The 23783-nt window shown below is 40.1% G+C and overlaps 1 pseudogene; it reads left to right on the top strand.

Moving 5' to 3' along the window:
• Positions 1–13118: 13118 nt before the first annotated feature.
• On the top strand, positions 13119–13211 carry LOC117801353 (annotated as a pseudogene).
• The last annotated feature ends 10572 nt before the right edge of the window (positions 13212–23783 follow it).

Below are 23783 nucleotides of genomic sequence, written 5' to 3'. Positions count from 1 at the left end.
TCTGAGGACAAGTTCAACTCTTTCAGAAAGCTAGAATGAGGCAACAATCACCAAGACTGGTTGTGCAAGGGAAGGAACAGTTCTGGGGCCCAGGACTACGAGCTGGTTTCAGGATCAGTTGAGTTGGGGGTATTTCTTGTACATCCATGTGGAGAATTGCAGAGAGCAGTAGGCTCTCTGGGTCAGAATTCAGGTCTCAGGTTTTTACTGAATAATATACACAAAATAGGAAAAAATAAAAGTAAATTAATATCTAAATAATTTTAATTCAGAGGTGGACACTATTAATGTTTTGATGTTTATTATCCCAGAAGTTTTCTCTATGCAGAGTTTTCTCTCAGACACCAGGAGTCTGTCTTCAAGTGTCCTTAGGTCTCCACAATCTTCTCACCCTCAACAAAGATGGTTTGATCACTCAGATCACATGTTATGGGAAAACCAACATTTCATTAAATAAATAGATACAAGCATCATTGGGTTACCTTTGCCCTTCGCCCCAATTCCCCGCTTCTGTCATACTGTTGATGCTTCTCTCCCTGCAGTTTCTGTCCTATTTTTCCATGTTTGCCCTACCATGGGCCTTATGCTACTCCTTGATTATCCACAACGTCATTACCCCAAGACTGCAATGTGCGACAGGTTTCCTGGGGACCTGAAGGGTCCTTAATCAGCTGGCACAGGCAGCAGCATGCGAGCAGCAGTGTGAGCACTGCGTCAGCAACAGGGCGTTTGTCTGGCTCCTGGTCTGCGAGCTCAGCCTGCCCCAAACTTGACTCACTGCCACCACTTTGGTTTATCTCTGTCTAGAAAGCTTTATCCTTCTTTCCTCTTGCCTGCAAGAAACAACAAGTATATTCCTGTTCTTTATTATGAAGAGACATATATTCCTTTGCCTCCAACTCCAAACAAGGCTCAGGTCTGAACATAATGCTGAACAACTAGGCGCACATATGCACACATATAAACCAATGACTGAAACACAGCAAAAACTCAGCAGCATGAGGATTTTCTTAATATCTTGGAAACAGTGTTAACACAAAAGTATGTTCCCTGTGCCCCTTTGCCCATTGAATTACATATTCCTAATAATGTAATTTTTAATGATTTTACAGCATTCTATTATATAGCTGTACCAAAGTTAAATTTAGCAGTAATTTATTTTTGTATGTACAATTGTTTCCCTTTTTTTCTCCTATTGCTCTCAGTATTTGATGAGAATCTTTCTTGATACACCTGTGTCCTGCTTATTCCTGAAAGTCAGGAATAGGCAAAAAAGATGGCAGGGCCTCTTGTTTGGAACACTCTTCAAACTCATCTCTGTCCTTTGTTGTCTCTGAGCTATTTTATAACTGTGTAAGTTGTAGAAAAGCATTAATAATGAAAATATTTTTTTTCCATAGTAATAAAAATGAATTTGTGGAATGCGATTGAGTCTTGTTCTGTGGAAACTGACCAGTTTTCCATCTCTTTGTAAATTAATTTCAGGTTTTTGCTGCCCTGATTATGTGTGTTCTCTGCATTCTCTTTTGAACCACTTGTAACATGTTATTTATTTCCTCATTAATAAGGGGATGAATAAAATCTTGTTATATATTCATTTTATATTCACAAGAAAGTCATGATTTTACCTTTCTTAAAAAGAAATCCTTTAATATTCTCCGGTGGTAAATTTCTAGAGATAAAAATACTTGGTCAAATATTATACATAGTGTTGATATTTTTGATGGGTACTGCTAAATTTTCTTCCAGAAAGATCTCATTAATGTATACTGTCCTCAACAGTATATGAGATTACCTATTTTTTTAAACACTGTTGGCATAGATTTATTGTTATCATCATTGCTGTTATATGATGATAATGATATCTCATTATCATCACTATAACCTTAGGATATTAAAATGGAAAAGAGGGAATTGTACAGTTGTATTAAGTTATAGATTTTTATTCCAGAAAGTTGAATATATTTTGAAGGCCACTGCATTATCCCACCCTTCTGATTTCTATTAAAGAAGACTTTTCTGTAAGTACACTTGTTCTTATCTACTATTTACTACTCTCCTGGAAGTGCAAGGAGTTAGTTTTTGGTAGGTGATAACTTTGTGCTCAAATTTCTGTTAGGTAGAGTCAGTGGAGAAAAGTGTTGACCATTTTCTATTTTACCTTCTCCACTTGGACCCTTGCGAGGCAGTGACCTGGATGAATGCTCTCTAGACTTGACCTCAGATGAGCCCTCCCTTGGTTTAGACTCAGCAGTGGGAGACAGCAAGTCCTCTCTAGCTCTTAGTATGGCTGTGTCCTTCACCCCACATATCCAATAAACCTGCTTTTATTGTCTTATTTCTCACGTGATTCAAATGATAGTCCTTTCTGTTTATTTATGTGTTAGTCATTTGCATGTCTCCATGCATGACCTAGCTATGCAAATCCTTTGCTTGCTTTTTCTTGAGATGTTTATATTTTTCTTTGTGATTTGCAATAACTCTTAATATAATAATGAAAATAATCCGTCTGTCATGTCTGTTGAATATTTTTCCCACATGAGTGTGCTATGCACACCCACACACACTCACATATGCTTACTGTTTGTTTTTCAATGGAGTATAAGGTTCTGTCAAGGATTGTGTTGGTCCCTATTTGAATTTCTTAAGGAAGAGTCTCAAGTTATTCTAACATTATTCCTCAAATAAAAGGTTCAGTATTCTATGTGCATTAGAAAGACTTTATAAGTTCTTTTCACATGAAAAAAAAATTGTAACTTTGTGTGGTGATGAATATTAACTAGATTGACTGTGGTTATCATTGTGCAATATATACAAATATCAAACTAGGATATATATACAATGGAAACTAATATGATGTTATATGTCAGTTGTATCTTAGTTTAAAAGAAAAAATGTTACAGTTGAGAGCTTTTGAGTCTTGAGAAATAGCAATTGAGAGCCCTCTACTGGGCACTCCTTTCCTTTGCCTGCAGGGCCCTTAGGGGAGGTATAATCTGATGGGAAGGATTTTTGTTCTTGGATCTCCTGTTGCTGTGACTTCTGGTGTATAAGGTTTCTGCACTGCAAGTGGTAAGGGCCAGTGTCTCACCACTGGACTATCCTTACCTCTGGGCCTGTTCTGCTAGGCATCAGTGCACATTATTGGAATTGTGGGGGACTTTTTCCCCAGTTAGATTCGTAACGATTTATTCTTTCATGTGGCACTTTGTTAACTGATCAACGTTTCCCCAAATCCAGCCCCATATCATGAAGTTATTCTTTGGAGATCTGAGAATGTGACCAGAGTCTTCTCTGGTTTCTAGTGATAATGCAGAGATTCCCTTTTATTTGTGTATGTGTTTGGTGAGGCTAAGAGCTAAAATAAGATGCAGATAGGTAAATGTATGTATGTATTCCGGCTGCCATCTTTGCTAAAATGTCTTCTATCACCAGTAACAACTTTGCTGGGAAATTGAATAGTTTGGGAGTTAAGTGCCAGGGCAAACCTGCACTTCTGTGCTCACAGTGTCCAGTCCTCTTGCCATCAACCAGGCACATGGGGGTGGGTGACAGTCATACACCTTGCAGTGTGAGGGAGCCAGGGACTAGTTCTGGTCAATGGCATTTGAACATTAGTCCCAGCTGTCACTTCTGGGCAGAGGCAGTAAAAGCAACCCCAGAGAGCTGTTTCCATTCTAGAATGGACTTTGCATGTGTAAGACATAAACTTTTCTTGTGCAAGTCTGAGATAGATCTGGTGGTTGTTGCTTACTACAGCATCATCTAGGCTTTTCCAGGTTTATGCTCAAAACTTCAAGAATGTAGATTATGGGAGATTACTGACTCACTGAAACATTCCAATGTCAGAATCATCGGCATCCCCGAGGGGGATGGAGAAAAACAGAGGTCTAGAAGAGATATTTGAACAAATTGTAGCTGAAAACTTCCCTAATCTAGCAAGGGAAACAAAGCATTTGTGTTCAAGAGGCAGAGAGGACCCCTCCAAAGCTTAACCATGACAAACCTATGCCACGTCATGACATAGTGCAATTCGCAAATATTGGATCCAAGGATACAGTATTGAAAGCGGCCAGGGCAAAGAAATTTCTCACGTACCAAGGCAAAGGTATCAGAATTACGTCAGACCTGTCTACACAGACCTGGAATGAGAGAAAGGGTGGGGGGGCATTTTAAAAGATCTTTCAGAAAAAAACATGCAGCCAAGGATCCTTTATCCAGCAAGGCTGTCATTCAGAATTGATGGAGAAATAAAGACCTTCCAGAATCACTAGTCACTAACCAATTTTGTAACCACAAAACCAGCCCTAAAGGAGATATTAAGGGGGGTTCTATAAAAGTAAAAAGGCTCCAAGAGTGATACAGAACAGAAAGTCACAATCTATAGAAACAAAGACTTTACAGGCAACATGGCATCATTAAAATCATAGCTCTCAATAGTCAGTTGCAATGTAAATGGCCTAAATGCTCCCTAAAATGCCACAGAGTTGCAGATTGGATAAAAAGACATGACCCATCCATTTGCTGTCTATAAGAGACTCATTTTGAACCTAAAGATGCATCCAGACTGAAAGTAAGTGGATGGAATACCAGCTTTCACACCAACGGACCTCAAAAGAAATCTGGGGGAGCAATTCTCATATCAGGCAGATTGGATTTTAAACTAAAGGCTATAGTTACAGACACAGACGGGCACTATACTATTCTTAAAGGATGTATCCAACAAGTGGATATGACAATTATAAATATCTATGCCTCCAACAGGGGAGCAGCAAGATACACAAGCCAACTCTTAACCAGAATAAAGAGACATAGACATCAAAATACGCTAATAGTAGGGGACCTCAACACTCCTCTATCAGCATAGACAGATCACCTACACAGAAAATCAACACAGAAACAAGAGCTTTGAATGCCATACTAGACAAGTTGGACCTCATAGATATATAGAGAACACTACATCCCAGAACCAAAGAATACTCATTCTATTCTAATGCCCATGGAACATTCTCAAGAATAGACCATGTTCTGGGTCACAAAACAGGTCTCAACTGATACCAAAAGACTGAAATTATCCCCAGCGTATTCTGAGACCACAATGCTTTGAAATTGGAACTCAACCACATAGAAAAATTTGGGTGAAACTCAAACACTTGGAGACTAAGAGCCATCCTGCTGAAGAATGATTCAATAAACCAGGAAATTGAAAATCAATTTAAACAATTCATAGAGACCAACGAGAATGAAAACACAACAGTCTAAAACCTATGGGACACTGCAAAGGCAGTCCTAAGGGGAAAATACATAGCCATCGAAGCCTCATTCAAAAGAATAGAAAAACCTAAAAGGCAGTTTTTATATTCTCACCTCAAGAAGCTGGAACAGCAACAGAGGAATAGGCCTAATCCATGCACGAGAAAGCAGTTGATCAAGATTAGAGCAGAGTTCAATGAATTAGAAACCAGGGGCACAGTAGAGCAGAACAACAGAACTAGAAGCTGGTTCTTTGAAAGAATAAATAAAATTGACCAACCACTGGCAAGACTTATCCAAAAGAATAGAGAAAGGACCAAAATTAATAAAATTATGAATGAAAAGGGAGAGGTCAAAACCAACACCAATGAAATTGGAAGGATTATTTAGAAACGTTTATCAGCAGCTTTATGCCAATAACTTAAGCAATCTGGAAGAGATGGAGGAGGACTTCCTGGAAACCTACAAACTACCAAGACTGAAAGGGGAAGACATTGATTTTTTAAACAGAACAATTAATTATGAAGAGATTGAAACAGTGATAAAAAACCTTCCAAAAAACAAAACACCAGGGCCTGATGGTTTTCCCGGGAAATTCTACCAAACATTCAAAGGAGAAATAATACCTATTCTCCTAAAGCTATTTCAAAAAATAGAAACAGAAGGAAAGTACCAAACTCATTCCATGAGGATAATATTACCTTGATCCCCAAACCAGGCAAAGACCCCCTCAAAAAGGAGAATTACAGACCAATTTCCCTAATGAATATGGATGCCAAAATTCTCAACAAGATCCTTGCTAATAGAATCCAACGGTACATTAAAAAGATTATCCATTATGACCAAGTGGGATTCATCCCTGGAATGCAAGCGTGGTTCAACATTTGCAAATCTAACAGTGTCATGGATTTTATCAACAAGAAAAAAGTCAAAAATCATAGGATCCTCTCAGTAGATGCAGAAAAAGCATTTGACAAAATACAGAATCCTTTCCTGATTAAAACCCTTCAGAGCGTAGGGATACAAGGTACATTCCTCAGTCTCAAAAAAACCATCTATGAAAAGCCTATGGCAAATATAATTCTCAATGGGGAAAAGCTGAAAGCCTTTCCCTTAAGATCAAGAACACGACAAGGATGCCCACTCTCGCCACCATTATTCAACATAGTACTAGAAGTCCTTGCAACAGCAATCAGATAACAAAAAGGGATAAAAGGCATCCAAATCAGTAAAGAAGAAGTCAAACTGTCTCTCTTCGCAGATGACATGATACTCTATATGGAAAACCCAAAAGAACCCACTCCCAAACTATTAGAAGTTATAGAGCAATTCAGTAATGTGGCAGGATAGAAAATCAATGCTCAGAAATCAGTTGCATTTCTATACATGAAAAATGAGACTGAAGAAAGAGAAATTAGGGAATCCATCCCATTTTCAATAGCACCAAAAATCATACATTACCTTGGAATTAACTTAACCAGAGACGTAAAGGATCTATATTCTGGAAACTACAAATCATTTTTGTAAGACATTGAAGAAGACACAAAAAGATAGAAAAATATTCCATGCTCATGGATCGGAAGAATTAACATAGTTAAAATATCTATGCTACCCAGAGAAATCTACACTTTCAATGCTATCCTGATCAAAATTCAAATGACATTTTGCAAAGAACTGGAACAAACAGCCCTTAAATTTGTGTGGAACCAGAAATGCCCCCGAATTTCCAAGGAATTGTTGAAAAGGAAAAACAAAGCTGGGGGCATCACAATGCCAGATTTCAAGCTGTACTATAAAGCTGTGATCACAAAGACAGCATGATACTGGCACAAAAACAGACACATCGACCAATGGAACAGAATAGAGAACCCAGAAATGGACCCTCGGCTCTTTGGGCAACTAATCTTTGATAAAGCAGGAAAAAACATCCGGTGGAAAAAAGACAGTCTCTTCATCTATGCTACCCAGAGAAATCTACACTTTCAATGCTATCCTGATCAAAATTCAAATGACATTTTGCAAAGAACTGGAACAAACAGCCCTTAAATTTGTGTGGAACCAGAAATGCCCCCGAATTTCCAAGGAATTGTTGAAAAGGAAAAACAAAGCTGGGGGCATCACAATGCCAGATTTCAAGCTGTACTATAAAGCTGTGATCACAAAGACAGCATGGTACTGGCACAAAAACAGACACATCGACCAATGGAACAGAATAGAGAACCCAGAAATGGACCCTCGGCTCTTTGGGCAACTAATCTTTGATAAAGCAGGAAAAAACATCCGGTGGAAAAAAGACAGTCTCTTCAATAAATGGTGCTGGGAAAATTGGACAGCTACATGCAAAAGAATGAAACTTGACCACTCTCTCACACCATACACAAAAATAAACTCCAAATGGATGAAAGACCTCAATGTGAGACAGGAATCCATCAAAATTCTAGAGGAGAACATAGGCAACAACTTCTATGACATCGGCCAGAGCAACCTTTTTCACGACACATCTCCAAAGGCAAGAGAAATAAAAGATAAAATGAACTTATGGGACTTTATCAGGATAAAGAGCTTCTGCACAGCCAAGGAAACAGTCAAAAAAACTAAGAGACAGCCCACGGAATGGGAGAATATATTTGCAAAGGACACCTACAGATAAAGACTGGTATCCAAGACCTACAAAGAACTTCTCAAACTCAATACATGAGAAACAAATAAACAAATCATAAAATGGGCAGAAGATATGAACAGACACTTTTCCAATGAAGACATACAAATGGCTAACAGACACATGAAAAAATGTTCAAAATCATTAGCCATCAGGGAAATTCTAATCAAAACCACACTGAGATACCACCTTACGCCAGTTATAATGGCAAAAATAGACAAGGCAAGAAACAACAATTGTTGGAGAGGATGTGGAGAAAGGGGATCCCTCCTACATTGTTGGTCGGAATGCAAGTTGGTACAGCCACTCTACAAAACAGTGTGGAGTTCCCTTAAAAAGTTAAAGATTGAGCTACCCTATGACCCAGCAATTGAACTACTGGATATTTAACCCAAAGATACAGATGTAATGAAGAGAAGGGTCATATACACCCCAATGTTCATAGCAGCATTGTCCACAATAGCTAAATCGTGGAAGGCACCGAGATGCCCTTGCACAGATGACTGGATTAAGAAGATGTGGTCCATATATACAATGGAATTTTACTCAGCTATCAAAAAGTACCATTTCTCAACATTTGCTGCAACATGGATGGCGCTGGAGGAGATAATGCTAAGTGAAATATGTCAAGCAAAGAAAGACAATTATCATATGGTTTCTCTCATCTTGGAACATAAGAACTAGGAAGATCGGTAGGGGAAGAAAGGGATAAAGAAGGGGGGGGGTAATCAGAAGGGGAAATATAGCATGAGAGACTATGGACTCTGAGAAACAAACTGAGGGCTTTAGAGGGGAGGGGGGTGGGGGAATGGGATAGACTGGTAATGGGTAGTAAGGACGGCACGTATGCATGGTGCACTGGGTGTTATACGCAACTAATGAATCATCAAACTTTACATCAAAAACCAGGGATGTACTGTATGGTGACTAACATAATATAATAAAAAATATTAAAAAAACACAAAAAACCAAAAAAACTTCTCTCTTCATGTTTCGTGCTCTTCTCTTTGCTTTGAAATGAGTATAAAACAGGCAGAATTGGAAGTGAACAGGTGGCCTATACCTGAGGAATTATAGTCAGCTAGTGTTATACTTCCTAAGAGGGAACAAAGGTAATAGAATGTTTCCAAGTGGGGTTTCAGCAGCCACCTTTTCCAAGAGTCTGGAACCTGATCCAGATTCCCTCATGGGATGAATTTAAAGTGATTTAAAGCTCCGAACATATTTTGATACCAAAACTATGTTAGCAATGATTAACAATAGCTAGAAATTAGTAGGGACAAGACCTAATTTTATCCAAGTGTCTGAAGTCTGTTGGGTCTGTTTCAGGTAATTGGGCCTGTGGAATCAAGGTGGGGGGAGAATAGCGCACCAAAGTCCCCTGAGGAAAGCTCACCTCATCTCTAGGCACTGATTCCTAGGAGGCACTAAGTAGTCTCTGGACTATTACTTACCCAAAATCAGATTAGAGCTCTCCACACACATCCAACACTATAAGTCGAGGCCAGCAAGGTCATCTAACATTGGTGCTGGGGTTACATCATGAAGGAGGAAGAGGAGAAGGTGACCAAGAGACCTGAACTGTAGCCCTGGCCTCAACAATAATCACCTTGGGAATTTGGACAAACCTTACCTTTCCTGTTTTAGCTTCAGTGTTCTTACTTACTGAAAATCCCTTTTAGCCTACAAACTCTAAGTATTCTGGGATGGGTTTCTCTGTAGTAACAGTTTAACTGGTAGCCAGCACGTACCCACTGAAGTCCAACAGCAAACTCCCCGTTAGGAACTTGGCTTCATGGCTATTTGTTTACTTAGTTTATTTGCACATGGACTCTACAGCACAGCCTGAACAGCGACTTGGAAGGCAATGCACATGCCAAGTCACGGAGGCAGCCTTTCATGAAGGCACATTGATTGCTGCTGCCCATGGCCCGCCAGGCCCACTCCTGCTGCATTTTGTCAGCTTTCTTTTTACACTCAATATATTCTTAGGTTCTCCACTTTTCAAGCCTGCAGTAATTTATCTTGTGCACAGAAAGGGTATAAAATGGGAACTAATTAAACAAGAACTACTCAATTAATGAGAAACTAACAGAGGAAACCACTGGAGTTTAGAGATTTTGCATCAATAACACACTTCTTTTCCCACATGACCCACATTCACTGGATGGGATTCATTCCACTAATTATTTATTCTGTGTGTAAACACTGCAGGCCAAAGAGAACATTACGGAATCTATGCATCATGCTTTTTATCTTTAAACTGCAGGTCTGAGCATCCTTCTCATTCAATGTGAGTGCTCACTCCAATTTTCTTCAATTCTGGATGCAGTTTTATAGTAAGTTAATGGTTACAAAAAGAATTGGTAAGCTAACAAGAGGCATTTTTATGATTTGAAACTAAAGAATGAGATGTAGAATTTCCTTGAAAACCCCCAAAAGGACACCTTTAGGGGTTTCTTTGAAAGATTTCTTTTCCAAATGTATGCCATCTGAATAAAAATAAAAATACTAATTTGAGTAAGAGCATCACTGTGCATTCTAGAAACTCTGAAGATAAGAACACAGACTCACACTGACTGCAAGTGGAAAGGACACTGGCCAGTAACATAAGAGATGGAGGGCACAACCCATAAGCAGAGTGTGGGCTCCAGAATTGCACCAAAGCTTTGCTTCATCCCAGCTCTGGCACTTTCTTGCTAGATGCTATGAGCTGCTTGGTTTCTCCGTGTCTCAGTTTTCTTAAACTGCAAAAGGGGTGAATGATACATCCCTCCTAATGGCTGTTATGAGGGCTAAACAAACTGATGTGTATAAGTGTGCACATGCCTGGCACAGATACATGCTATATTGGCCAGGGCAACTCTCTTTGGAGAAAGTCTCACAACTTAGAGCAGGATAGGATGGTCCATAAAGGTGGCCCACAAAAATAAAGAAGAAATAAATGTGTTTTGTCATTTATTGAGTTACCAGATATTAGAAATATTCACATTTTAAGTCAACTCTTTGTCTTTTTCCTTGGAAGGATGCCACTGTGATGTTATTAACAGAAAAGGAGTTTGGATCTTACATAGTAAGTTAGATTGGGAATGAGTGCCAAGAAGCATAAGGAACCTCTGCAGTCCTTGCAAATACCTTTGCAAGTACATGAACCAGAGATACTCAGGTGTGAGACCCGGAGGGAGGTTGGAGTCATGGTGGCCCGAGAGTCTTAGGGAGTAAGAAAAGTTCAAAGGCCTGAACCCCAAACCTACTATAATGCTCAAGAGACAAAGAGAAGTTGGCATTAAGACCAATTCATTCCTTTTCCTTTTTAAACCTGAAAAATCTAGCTGGAACCCAGGAGTGTGATGCTGCTCTAATCTGATCTGCATTGGCTAAAGAATCTAGGTGGGGTAAGGAGTTTTGAAAGTGGCTTTCCAGGGGTGGGTCTCAGCTCTTCTCACCAATGTTATCAAGGATATGGTCTTCAGCAGGATGAAATGACCTCTTACTGACATGGGCTCCTACCTTTACATACAATAGTTTAATGTCAACCAGAGAACACAAGCAGCCTTTTACCAGAGAAGGCTTAAACAATATGGATCTGTGGTTGTCAGTCTTTCACTTTAGATATTGAGAGAAATTAATTCATTCTCTCCTTTACCCATATAAGTCCCTTCTCTCTTATGGGAACTCTGCTGGGCATAGGGATCACAGACATATTCTCTGTTCTAGAATAGGAACGCTAACAGAGGTGTACACAAAGAGTAGGCCAAAGAGGAAAATGACAATGTCAGAAGCTAATGTCAGTGATTACTTTCCACTAGACAGTAAGTTCCAATTATAGGGCACATGCCTCCTATACACCCCCACCCCCAGTACCTAGCAGTTTGTCAGGCTCCAGCTGCAGCTCTTCCCCTTCCATCTCTCCCAATCCTCCCTTCCTTTCCCCTTCCCTTCCCTACCACTTACTTCTCTCTTTCCTTGCCTTTTCCTTCCTCCTCCCTCCTCTTACTCTTAAAGTTTCTCTCTCTTTTTTGTCTTTCTTTTCTTTGTGCCACTCACATTTTGGTAGACAACCATTTATACTCAAATTTTCTACTCTAAGGGCATTTTGAAAGAAATACTATTAAAGAAACATCTTAGATTTAGTGAACAAGTGAAGAGGTTGAGTCCTCTTTTCCTTCCTCCTTTCTTCCCTCTCCCCTGCTTCCCCCTCCCCCTTCTCTGCTGCCACTGCTGCTGCTGCTCCTTTTTCTTTTTTTTCTTCTTCTTTCTCTTCTTCCTCCTCCTCCCTTCTCCCTTCCCTTCCCCTCTTCTTCCTCTCCTTCTCCTTCTCCTTCTCCTTCTTCTTCTTCTTCTTCTCCTCCTCCTCCTTCTTCTTCTTGTTCTTCTTCTCATCATCCTTCTCCTCTTCCACCACCTTCTCCTCTCTCTCTCTTTCTCCCTCTCTCCCGTTCAAACAAGGCTAGCAATCTTCTTTACTTCCTCTAGCCAGCAACACTGTGGTAACATCAGGCATCTCTCTGGGATTAGGGTCCACGAGAGGTAAGATTTCAGCAGGAGGAGCAAGAAACCCAACTAGAGTCTAAATGATGTGACCCAGGCAGCCCTGGCTGAAAGCCTCCAACCTGTAATTAACCCACCACTGCTACCCTTGTGTCTTTGTGTCTTGAAAGAATCTCTCTAAGGGGTTTTTGGAAAAGGGACAATGAAACATTAATTCTCTTAGTGTAACAACATCCAAATGCTTCAAAACTTTACTTTTATTCCCTGATAACATTGAAGATGACAAGGAGCATCATAGACACCTATGAAAGGAGATCTCATGTTACTGAAGGAGTTGCCTCTCTTCATATCTATTGAGAAAAAAGACAGTAAGAAGCGGTGAGGCTTCCAGGGAAACCTTTGATTTAATCTTTAGCACATTGCCTGATTATGGGAGGTGGGTCCATGTTGCTGAGGAGAGGTCGTCAAAGAGGCAACTGACCCAGGATTGAGGAGATCTCAGTTATCATGCTACAGAAAAAATAACTGGGATGGGAATGACTGCACTCAAGAAGCAACAAATAAGCAAGGGGAAGGGGAAGCACAACCATATTCAATTTGGGCTCACTTTCTGGAACTTTGTACAATTCATGAGTAAACAAAATTAGATAAAATATTTCATAACCAGCAAATCCCCAAGTATTAACTGATTATCTTTTACAAACATAGGAGAGGAGAGACTATACTTTCAGGGATCATTTCTATAGTTTGTTACTATAAACATAGCAGAGGAACAGGCTTAGTCTGATGAACACCAAGAGTGAAGACTGAAAGGGTCTAGACTATGAAACAGGACCTTGCCCTGGAGTGGGGTTGGTGGTAGAGTCAGAGCTAGCTGGATTCAGGTGCCAAGAGGATGCGGGGCTCTCTGCAGAGATTCATGGTGATACCAGACCAGAGGCAGCCTTGAGGGGTTATGGCAGGGTTATTGGGGTTACGGGCAGGGTGTGTCACTGATGGGAGCACTGGAAGAACGTACACTTAGAGTTCCAAGAAGGCAAGGGTCTCATCAACCCAGGTGCATGCTTCAACATGTTCGTGGAGAGGTCTGTGCTCTAAATCAAGCAGACACTGGTAAGAGGGGAAGGCCCTCACAAGCGAGCAGTGAGGCAAAGTTAGGAGTGGCCAGACAGGGACCAAAGGTGCTGGATACAGAGGAAAGAGAAAAGAACCAGCATTGTTAATGGGTATTATGTATTGCACTACAAATAACACACAGGCTGACTTGCAAATCTTTTCTCACCAAATCCTCATACAAACCAGAGTGTAATGTTGTACGTTGTATTTTTCATTTGAAGTAACGGAGCTCAGAGAGTTTAACAAACATCTGAGATCATTACAAGGACTTTAAATGAGATTCAAACCTGTTTGGGCTCCAAAGTCTGTGTCCTTGAATCAGGACTTTTGAACTCCCTTGTACCTGCAGGCCAGATGGCTTCTGCGGCCCAATTCAGGAAGAGCCTCTCAGGAAGGGGTGGGTAGCAGGATCTAGAGAGGGTTATTACTTGTCATCATGAGGATGAGACTATCAACATACGAACAACTGGAAGTCAGTAGAAGCCAGTTCAGAAGCAAACTTCCAAAGCACAGTCTGTGTTGCAGCTCTCATATCCTATTGCTTGTCTGCTGGCCAACCATCAGCAGCCAGAATCCTGGTCCCTATCAGCTGTCTTCCCTAAGCTACTCCCACTTTTGGGGCCACAGCTGGGCTTGCAGCTCTGCCAGCTCCTACCAAGTGTCTCCATTCAACTTCTTGGACTCGTGGGACAGATTCATGCCTAACTCCATAAATAAGAGCACCAGCTCTTTGTTCCCCATTGCTGAAGTTGGAAGCTTGGTGGTGGCTTCTAGTTCACCCTCATGGGTTCCTGCCAGTCCTTACTAGTTTCTGTCCTTCCTTTCCAAATTTATGTCCATCTTTCCTTCCCTACTGCTGTCTGTAGCTCTGCTGACTGCAGGTGCAACATCAGATGTGAGATAAATAGCCATATATAAGCTGTCAACCAGCTTCCACAATGGCATAAGATCAAGGTCCCATCTATAATAAATTCCTTATTTAACATCACTTCTAGTAGTTCTCCTTCTCAGGTTGAGCTCTGACTAGTGTTGTTTGTCACCATGTACCTCTACGAAGAATCCGAGGGGCATTACCAATAAAGAATTGTTCATAGTTACTGCAAAGATTAAAAATATGTAATGCATGTGAAGATCTAACCTGATGCCTAGCATATAGTAAGTTCTCAATAACTGCAGCTACAGCTTTTTCATTAGGAATCTGAATTTAATCCTGCTATGGGTTTCCACATGGGCAGAAATACTTCACAGTTTTTGGAATCTGAAAGCAAGATCAAAGACTCTCTGCACAATTCCTATGATGAGGAGTTTAATTATGAACAATGGGAAGGATAATGCATCTGGATTTTTTACAGATAGCTAATGACCTAACATGCTAAATATAGCTGCAGCTCCCTAACTGAAATCTTGGTCTGCTCCTTGGAAACAGATTGAAGCCCCCACTGCTGGACAATGTTGGTGAGAACAGCTGGAGCAAATGTTCTCCTTCTTGCTGTGGAATGATAAATCACACCTGTCAATGAATAAAACATCCAGTCTCAGCAATCAAGCAATGGATTTTTAAGGAGCCTTCCCATTTATCAGTTTAGCTATTGATTAGCTGTGAAAGGACATTGCATCAGAGGGATGATAAATGGGAGAACTGTGCCCTCAAATGCAAGACAATGTGGGTTCGTAAGCTTGCCTCCAAGAACTTTATTATATAAAATTGCCCCAAATTATTAAAGTACTAAAGAACGTATTATATATATCTAAAATAGATAATAAATATATATAAATAAATAATATATATTGTATATAAATAAATAATATATAACAAATATATATAAGCATATATATTTGTCATTGGATTTCTGATAGCCAATAACAGGTGTACATAGCAAGAAACAGACAAATATTGATTAAAGGAACCAAGGCCAGGTGCCTACAAAGTATTCCTCAGAGGCTTAGGGCACAGATGAAACAAGATATTGTTTTGCATGTTAATAATAAACCGGTGAGCTCAGCAATTTTGAGTTTACATCTGAGGTGTTCCCCCAATCCTATACTAACCTGATATTGTTTTGTTCAAATGCTCTTCCTCTTCTTTTTGTGTTTAAAAACATGATTTTACTCAGATGGGCTGCTCAAGAAGTGGCATGCTAGTAAATGTTTAACAACAGGCTCTCAGAGAAAAAAAAAGAGCTCTTGTTTGTAGTGTTTGCCAATGTCTGTGGTGTCAGTACTTTCACGAGAGATGACTTCAGACTGTCAGTGTGATACCACTGAACAGAGTTGGGAAGAAATGCTAGCAATCAGCCTTGGTGAGTCAGCGTTAGCCATCTCAAGCACACCACAGTGTACAACCTAGAACCTGCCAGTGGACCTTCTTGTCTGTATTGTCTCTACTTGTGTCCTAGGGTGTTGCTTTTACCTCCAAATTAAAAGTGGTTGACTTGGATTTCCACATTCCATAAACTTCACATTTACCTTCCACCAAGAGTTCTAATTATATGTCTTATTTGTAGCAGAGATTTAGAAAACAACAAAATTAAATGAATTGCTAAAGCCAGGAATGTTTGAACTACGAAAATGGCAATGTTCAAAACTTACGTAGGCATTTTGATATCAAGTGAAATAACAGTGGTCAAAGGAGGTATGTCTGTTTGACAATGGTCAGTCATACTTTTTGTACTCACATTATGATGACTTCTCCTTTATTAACCTAAACCCAGATTACTCACATCTGTTGCCTCTGGAAATAGATAGCAACCCAGGATTTAGATTTTTTTTTTCTCATTGTTCATGGTGAATGGTCTATGGTATTGCTCTAACTTATCTCTATTATTTTTGAGATACAAATGAATACTAAGGTGCAGTAACTAAAGAAATAATATAGCAAAGTAACCATAAGTGCAGACTGTACAGTCAGAATTGAGTCTGAATACTAAATTCACTGCTTATCAGTTTTGGAGCATTTAGTTAATTGCCTCGGTTTTCTCATCTATGAAATGGAGATGAATTTAGTAGTTGCATGTGGCACGTAATATCTGTGAGCTAACCTGATATTCCTAATTCCTGTTCTTTTTGCAACCCACCTCACTGTACTCTAGCATCTGAGAAAAAAAGCACATTTTGCCAACCCTTCTTGCTAAAAGGGATAACTCTATAACATAGTTTTGGCTATAACCTAGCCAAATGTGGAAGCGGGAGTTTCTTGGTATCTTCTGAAAAGGGTTTTACTTTGTCTAACAAAAAAGATAGATGTAACTGATAACAGTTATTTCTTCTTGTCTTGAATCAAACATGGTGCCTAGGGAAACAACACCAGCCATCATGTGACTATGGGGTAACAAGACCAAAAGAAGCACACAGACCCATGAAATCAATTACAGCAATACTCTATCTTCAGGTTTCCTGGGTATAGGATGAAAATATCTCTAATTTTTTAGGCCAGTCTGTATCAAGGTCTTCTCTTTCCTGACGCTGACAGCATTTTCAATAATAAACTATATAACAGGAGTGGTATGGAGATTATGTTGAAATAATGCTTCTTGAGTGGTGTGCTGGTGTGTAGCCCGGCCAATAGGAAACACTTCAAAATGTGCAGTATTATTATTATTTATTACTATGCAGGATTAATGCCTTCTGCTGCATTCCTGACACCATCTAGCACTGGCGAAAGGCACCAAGGTTACTAAAGATCACTATTCCATGTTACAATCCATGCCTTAGAGGAGCTTTCAGGCTTAATAAGGATACAATCATATGCATGTATAATAATCTGAAGACGTGGATAGGCAATTATTAACTACATAAACATTTGGTTCAGAGAAGTACTAGAATTTCTGAAAAAGAGAAGTACATGTGAGTTGGAGTAGTCTAGGGAAGTCTATGAGGGAGGTTGGTCTTAAGATGGATGGGCTCTGAAGGACAATGATGGAGTGAGCTGTAGGCATTAAACATGCACACTAATTAGAAACATATCTATAGAACTATAATGGTGTATGCTTTAGGAGATGGTTCCTCCTGATTCCCTTTACCCCCCTAGTACACCCATCCCTAGCTCCCCTGTGTGTTGGCTACTAATGGCTCACAACTGTCCTTTCTCTAGAGCATCCCCCTTGGCTTGTAGAAACTGTGTGGTTGAGAGTTTAAGGTCCCTCCCCTATGGATGGCTCAGAGCTAATGACTGATAAAAGTCTGGCTCCTGGCCTAATTGCCTTCTGTGGCCAACAATGCCCACTCCAGATCTCCCTGTGGTATCAGGCTGAAGTTAGACTCCACCTGAGAACGCATCTTTTTTTAACTCCTGGCCCTGCTCTATCCTTCTTCCTCCATCCTCTTTCTCTTGAGATCACTCTCTCAAACTATCAGTTGCACACGAGTCTCTTTCTCAGGGTTCCCTTCTAGGGACACTGGCCTAGTTCGTGATAGATATTCAAAAGACGTTGAGTAAGTTATTGATTGAGGCAATAGCAGCTTCACTTGCTCACTTGCTTATTCATTTGTTTTTTCCTATTTTCAATAAACCCATGTTGAGTATCTATTGCAGGCACACTGCACAGGCACTTATGCTGTGGAGCAAAAACATGATTTATGCTTTCAACAGACACCATCAGATAGCAGATGACTGTTGTTATGGAGAAACAGGATGGGACTAAGGGAATAGGAACAGATGCACACAGGCTTGGGATGTCTGGTTTATTGCTGACAATGTTACCTCGAATGAGTCACTTAACTTCTTTGAGCCTCTTTATATTCCTCTGAAATATAGGACTAAACTGTTTACTGGGTGGTTGATGACAGTAAATGAGTTAATGAATATAATTCCCCAGGTCATAGTTGTGATCCAGTGTATGCTAGATGTCAGTGTTATTGTGAGTACTGAGATCATGTGTCTTTACCTGAGAGCACAAGAGGAAGAATGCTGTACACGTGGGAAAGGGCCAATAGCTAGAAAAGGTGTGTTTCTACTTCTGTTTTCTCTTTCTAAAATCTTCTGAAGCCTCCTCTCCAACAATGGAAGTTATGGAAGTTCAACCTGAATCTTTCTCTCCCTATTCAGTTTTTACTTACATGCTGTATCTACCAATGCAGATAGTTTTCTATGAAGAAGAAGGAAAAAAGGAAGATGAGAAGGGGTGGGGGAGAGAAGAAAAGAAAATGAAAGAGAAAGGGAAGAAAGACAAATATTGTTATCTGAGTCTGTGTCTGTTGATTTATCAAAATTTCCTGGCAAGAATGACCTTTCAGAACAGCCTCTGGAATTATTCCTTTCCTGTGGGAAATGGGGATTCAGTGAGCCCAGTAGCAGCTGCAATACATGATAAAATGAGAAATTATCCTAACTAGCTTATTTGCTGGGAAAGTACTGGTTTGGAGCCACCCTGTGTTATGTGAGATATTTTTCATCTACGTCTTGGACCCTAAATATCCTGGAAAGAACCTAACAAGCAGACCATGTGGCTTGGAGAGCCAGTGCAGAGATTGGTGATCTAATCATTCTTCACCTGGAATTTATCTAATGGGAAAATTGGTAACTTAGCCTTACCATAAAATGTTATTAGTTTTTTCTCATAACTGCCAAAAACAATAGTTTTTAATGAAAATGAAAAGGCCAGTTTCCTGGAATCACCTGAGAGTGTGCTTTATTTTTTTGCAAGGTATTATATCACTTGTAGCAATTACCGTGCACGTTTGTGATCTGTCACCGAATCTGACAAAACATGGACATCCAGTGTGAGAGTCCCAGAATGCTAATTTGTAAACCTGTCAGATTTGTCACAGTGGTGAGAAATGGTGTTAAAATTGCTTTCAACATCTTAATTAGTGGTGGCCTTCCAGAGAAATGCAATATCTTCAGCTCACTTTTTTATTAATTTCCTGATTTGTTTTTCAACAAGATTATCAAAATTTAAATTACGATGATCCTCGGAAAACAGTGTACACTTTAAGAATCCTAATGTAAATGTGCCTGGGGCAGAGAGGAGCTTTCAACCTGGGGGGCCAATTTCTGTGCCCTATGCTTACATCCAACCTTTGGGCCTTGGGCTGAGAAGCCCCTCTGGAGGAACTGTAAAAGCTTCTGGTATGGTACAGCACCTTCGATCCACTGTCGAAAACTGTGTTCAGAGATGCCAGCACATAGTGACACTCTGAGAGTTACTGTTTACTGAACCCTAACTGTGCACCAGGCTCTCTGCTACAGCAGACTGCATCTCTTCTTGTCGAATCCTTTCATAACCCCACAAAATAGGTGCCATTAGCATTCAGATGTCGCAGAGAAAAGAACAGAGAGGTATCATGACTAGCTGTGTTCACACAGCCAGGACTCATTCTAGTGCCAAAGTGTGCACTTGTACCTGCTGCTTCATCTGGCCCTTGGAGGAAAAGTTCTGCAAAACTTCACCAGGAAAACAGACCATGGGAGCAGAATCCTTGTGTCCTGCAGAGCATGGTCTTTTGCCTCTGACCACAAGTGGCTGGCTCCCACTTGCCTGGGCCACTGGATCTCTGTGGGTTCCCCTACTTCTTGTTCATCAGACTTGCAGCAGGTGCGCTCCCAGACGCCAGCGTGTGTTAATGCTGTTCCTCAGTTGTCTCGCAGTTGCCCTTCCCTGCACCTGGTATTTCTCTTCAAAAACAAGCCCAGAACTTTCCTGGGTTCTCCATACCTGATGTCTAGATACCCTTTTAGGACCTCTATAACTCACTTCTATGTTCAATGTTGAATGCATAAGCCTGATTTCTGCATTATTTTGCTTCTCTATGTAATCCCACAGAATTTTCTGCAGAGTTCATTGAGAAAAAAGAAAATTAGTTTCAGTACTATTGCACAGTCTCTCCCTGAGGTTGAAACATTGCACCATAATATATGTTTGATGAGGGAGGGGATGTCTGAGGCACAGCTTTTTCTAAATTTCTTCCTAGCAGCCGCTTTTTCTCTGCAGAGTGTTCTCCCAATATGGGGGGGAACAAGGAAAGCAAACATTGAAAATATCTAGAAAAGGCCTTCGGCTCAGGGCCTGATCCCGGCATTATGGGATCGAGCCCCACATCAGGCTCCCCCGCTGTGAGCCTGCTTCTTCCTCTCCCACTCCCCTGCTTGTGTTCCCTCTCTCGCTGGCTGTCTCTATCTCTGTCGAATAAATAAATAAAATCTTTAAAAAATATATCTAGAAAAGATGAGGCTCCTGTAACCCGCCTCTATGGGACTAGGATTAATTCCTTCATGTGTTTGAACTATTTCATCCTAAGAAATGATGCAGGAAGTTTACCATGAGACCCTCCCCTTCTCTGCTCCTCCACCTCTCACTGCACAGTGCGCACTCTGACTCTGCGTCTGGAGAGTGTGCTTGAGAGGTCTGAGGCAGTATCCACACGGAAGTTTATCAAGGCCCCCCCTCTCCTACGCAGCGTTATCTATACACATGCCTTTTGGCTTTTAAATATATTTTTGTTAATTAATTTTATAAGAGATAATTGGTTCATTGCATTTCATCTGGGTTGAAAAAGGTACCAAGTAAAGCTAGGGATTAAAAAGGTTTTTTTGTTTTTTTGTTTGTTTATGTTATGCTAGTCACCAAACAGTACATCCTTAGTTTTTGATGTAAAGTTCGATGATTCATTAGTTGCATATAACACCCAGTGCACCATGCAATCCGTGCCCTCCTTGCTACCCTTCACCTGGCTAGCCCATACCCCCACACCCCTCCCCTCTAAAACCCTCAGTTTGTTTCCTGGAGAACCACAAGAGACTATGGTCTCCAGGAATTAAAAAGTTTGAATATGGTGTCAAACAGTTGCTCACAGTGGTGGATTGAGAAAAGCAAGGAACCAATATAAGAAGAAAAACTACTTTCAATGCAGTCAATGCTAGCCACAGCCATGGCCCAAGAAAAGGCAGAGTCGGACAAGAGTGGGTATGCTGGAATCTGACTAGAGTACATATTCCAGCTCTGCCACAGGAGGCCAAGAGATCAGAGGCAAGCAATGGAACCTCTGTATTCATGATGTTCCTCGTCTGTACCAACAGCACAATATCAACGTAGTAGGAGTTAGTATAAGGATTGATTTTTAAAATCGAATACACTCTCTGGTATCCATTAAACATTAATATTAACAGTTATTCTTTTTGATATTGTGATTTTCCTGTTGAAATTAGTTTATCTTAAAGGGCATCATTAACCTGGAATATATACCATTTACTTGGTAAGATAAGAAACTTGCAGATAAAAATAAGTGAAAACCAAAGCAGTAAATAGGCCAAGCGGCAGAGAATGTCTTCTCAGACATTCTGAGGAGGTAACGAGCATTCTGTGTTGGGCAAGGAAGAGTTCAAGGTGCTGGTGAGGTTTCTTCAGACCCTCCAGTGACAGTGGGAACCAGATAGACAAAAGTGATGAGGTGCAGAGCAAGCTGTGTGGGTGGAAGTGATGATGATGCCATTCGGTGTGGCTGGAGGGGGGCGGTGCCTCCCATGCCCCTTGCTGCCAGGAGGGCATACTGGAAGGTCACTGGCCACACAAGAAGCAAGCATGCCCTCCTATTGCTCCCTTCTCTGCTCAGGTTACAGACCTTCCCCAAGGAAACGGTTGCACTGAGAGCACTTAAGTCTGAGACCCACCTGACGATTCTCTCAGACCGGGGTTCCTCATGGTCCCGAACACTGCAAGAGAAGATTGCGTGTGTGGCAGGGGGGAGGACCTGCCCCTCTCTGGGGAGACATGAAAGTCTTCAGGAGATTTCCAAGAGAAGCTTGGATTCTGAGAAGTTAACCAGTGAGTCAAAAGGAGAGCCCTAAGACCAGGCACCCCAACACCATCTGGATTTAGCAAGTGGAGAAAGTAGCCAGAAAAGATTCTTAAAGGCTGAGTAAATATTCATAAAAAATTATCACAGACTGAACTTAGGATAAACCTTGAGCAACCATTACAAATAGAAATAAAACTTCACATATTAGTATATGAAAAAACAGGTGGAGCATGACGTGTGGGTGAGCATGTAATGTTTGGTCCAAACTAGGAAACTTCTGCTAGATAGAGAGAGAGAGAGAGAGAGAGAGAGAGAGAGAGAGAGAGAGAGGAAACATTAAAAAAAAAAGTAAAACCTGAGAGAGAGAGGAAACATTAAAAAAGAAGTAAAACCTGATAGCTTTTTTTATTGGTTACAAACTAGTTGTGTTATATGGTTGGAGCCACAAAATTGTCCTATTTAAACCTATTTTAAAAATAAAACTTTCCAGGGGTCCTGGTGGCTCAGTCAGTTGAGTGACCAGCTCTTGGTTTCAACTCAGGTCATTATCTCAGGGATCATGAGATCGAGCCTCACGTCTGCCTGCGTGCTGAGCACTGAGTCTGCTTGAGATTCTCTCTCCCTCTCCCTCTATCCCTCCTGCTCCTGTTCTCTCTCACTCTCTATAAATAAATAAATAAAACCTTTAAAAATAAATAAATAATTTTAAAAAATAAAAATAAAAATTTTCCAAAAATGTAATCAATATAAATTAACACTAAAACAAAATTTGAAAACATTTCTCATTAATTATCTGGGCACTTAAAAATAGTATATCTTAGGGGCACTGGGTGGCTTAGTTGGTTAAGCCTCTGCCTTTGGCTCAGGTCATGATCCCAGAGTCCTTGGACCAAGCCCTGCCTCCTGCTCCCTGCTCTGCAGGGAGCCTGCTTCTCCCTCTCTTCCCTGCTTATGCTCCCTGTCATTATCTCTGTCACTGTCTCTCGAATAAATAAATAAAAATAAAATCTTTAAAAAAACAGTATATCTTATGTTCAGTTAACCAGCAAAATAAAAAAATAAAAGATAAAATGGTTATTAGATTTAAAAAATAGCATATCTTAAATATTTATTCTTGGTTTGTATTTGTATATAGCTTAACCAATGTTTTAGTCATATCTCTAATACCAAGTCACTAGCATTTTTCTGAAGAACACATTTTCTTTCATTATGGGTTTTATGTTATTTTGTAAGTTTTTCTGGAGTATAATGTAGAGACACAAAAATTGTACACCTGAAAATAATATTATACTGCATGTTAACTAACTGGAATTTAAGTGAAAACTTAATAATGATAATAATAATTAATAATAATGAAACCAGGCCACTACCAAATTTTTATAAGAATGTAATAAGAAAATACCACTAATCAGTTTTAAAAGATTTAAAAAAAATAATGATTCTTAAAATACCAACTGTCATTGCATAGTACTTAAAACCATTTAAGATGAAATATATTAAAGTTACACCTTCAAAATATTAAGAGCCAAGA

Source organism: Ailuropoda melanoleuca, chromosome 2 (assembly GCF_002007445.2).
Source record: "Ailuropoda melanoleuca isolate Jingjing chromosome 2, ASM200744v2, whole genome shotgun sequence".
Lineage (NCBI taxonomy): Eukaryota > Metazoa > Chordata > Mammalia > Carnivora > Ursidae > Ailuropoda > Ailuropoda melanoleuca.
Note: the sequence above shows the minus strand (reverse complement) of the source record. Positions and strands in the feature narration are given on the sequence as shown.